This window comes from Cryptomeria japonica, chromosome 4 (assembly GCF_030272615.1).
Source record: "Cryptomeria japonica chromosome 4, Sugi_1.0, whole genome shotgun sequence".
NCBI classification, from domain to species: domain Eukaryota; kingdom Viridiplantae; phylum Streptophyta; class Pinopsida; order Cupressales; family Cupressaceae; genus Cryptomeria; species Cryptomeria japonica.
In genome coordinates, this window is record NC_081408.1 from 33,527,389 (window position 1) to 33,529,335 (window position 1,947).

Sequence of the window (1,947 nt, forward strand, 5' to 3'; positions counted from 1 at the left end):
CATTTAGCAAATGGTGAGAAATATGTTGGTCACCTACAAGACCTAGAAAAAACTTGACAATGAGAACGTGTTTTAAGGCGACCTAATTTTTTTAAAGTATGACATTCTCCTTATAGCCATCACACAATTGAAGAGGAAGGTATAAGATTTGAAGCACTATCATTGCATAAGAAGTAAAACATATTGGAAGTAATTGAAAGAAGTGGCGAAAAATGTTGAGGGCTTTTTTGAAACTTGCCAACCTCTTAAATTTTGTAATAGCTAGAAGGTGAATATGACACTTTTAAAAACTTAGATCACCTTAAAATGCATTTCCATTGCCCAAGTGTTTTTGAGGGCTTGTAGAAAAGGATCAACTTTGTCACCATGTGCATATTCAACAAATATTTCCACTTTTCATCTTAATTCCTCCACATATGTTGTGTGCAGAGCATATAGTCTAAATAAAGAGTAAAGTTTTTCTAACAACTCTCTATTTAATGCTATCCTATTGAACACTGAATATTGTTTGGAGTTTTTTTGGGTGATCAAAAGGTATGTAGGTTTATCTTTCTTTAGTTATATAGTAAACCTTGGGTGTTTTAACTAAGTTGGATTTAGAACCCTTTATGGCAATAATGAAGTTGTTGCTACATACACTACTTTAACTGGCAATAACTTATCTCATCTTTCAGTCAATGGTGTATAAGTGGCAGTTTATTATTTCAAGCTAAGTTCTATTTCAAGTATGCATATTTATTGGTGTATATTATGTATTTGTAGTATGCTTTTTGGTTTCCCCATATGCTGGCATGCCTATGTCTATAAGTTAAGTAACACTATCTTTTTTTTTTCATTGCTAAAAAAAATTGCAAGTTAAAAGACACTATTTGATTCACTACTTTAAATCTATCCAACCGATGTTCCATATCAATCAAATTGTATATGAACAATATATATATATTGTAATGTGGGAAAAATGATGAATGGTGAGATAAAGAGGAAAATTACCCTTTCCCTCAAGGAGAGATGAAATAGGAATGATAAGTTGATCCCCTCGTCCTTATTTGAAATGGAAAGGAATTGATTGAATTATGTAGTGCAAAAGTGACAAAGAATTGATTATAACTTGAGATCGGAATATGGGATGAAGTTGTGCAACTGGATCTGGCAACAGTATTTCGAGATAAAGTCACCTTGCGAATTTGAGGAAAAGTTGCTTGGACTGTGGCGGGAACGTACACGATCCTCCGAAAAATTTGTGAAACGAAAAGAATTTTTCTGCCTCTGCAAATGGATCCTGAATCTGAAAGTACAGCTGCGCATTTGTAGCCTACACACAAAAAAGAAAAGAAAATGGGTTGGGATTGGGGGTTTGCCTTTAGGTCAAACCCTAGTTAATGAAAGAAAGTACTTGCAAGTAGCTGTAAATGAAAGACTAAATTGTAAATCACCTCAAGGGAGGCCATGATAGCAATGTTGATAGAAGTGCTTGTGTGGAATTGAATGTTGGAATCAATCTCCTCTTCAATGGTTGAATCCTTGAATTGAATGCAACACCTAGCCTTGAAGGGAGACTTGAGAATTATCAATGCTGGAAAAGAATGCTTGAATGCTTGATCTCTTATGCAACATGACCTTATCGAAATTCCACCTTATGCAAATGAGAGGATGAATGCCCCTTAAATACATGTCACTGGATTTGATTTTTATCATAGGCTGACATCGAGGGAGTTTCCCGTCCAATACACAATCGACAATGCAATCCTAGGAAGGGTCCTGCCCAAAATAGGGCAGGGAAAGGGGCTCCATGCCCTTGTCCTACCCCTTTCTCTAGGGCAAAGTGCAGATGGGGTGATGCAGAGGCCAAGAAAGAAGTTGTTTTTGAGGGTTGAGCAATCTCTGATCTCTGATAAGGCTAGAGGATTCGATCTCGCATGTATGAGGACCCTAATGCACTCAAAAATT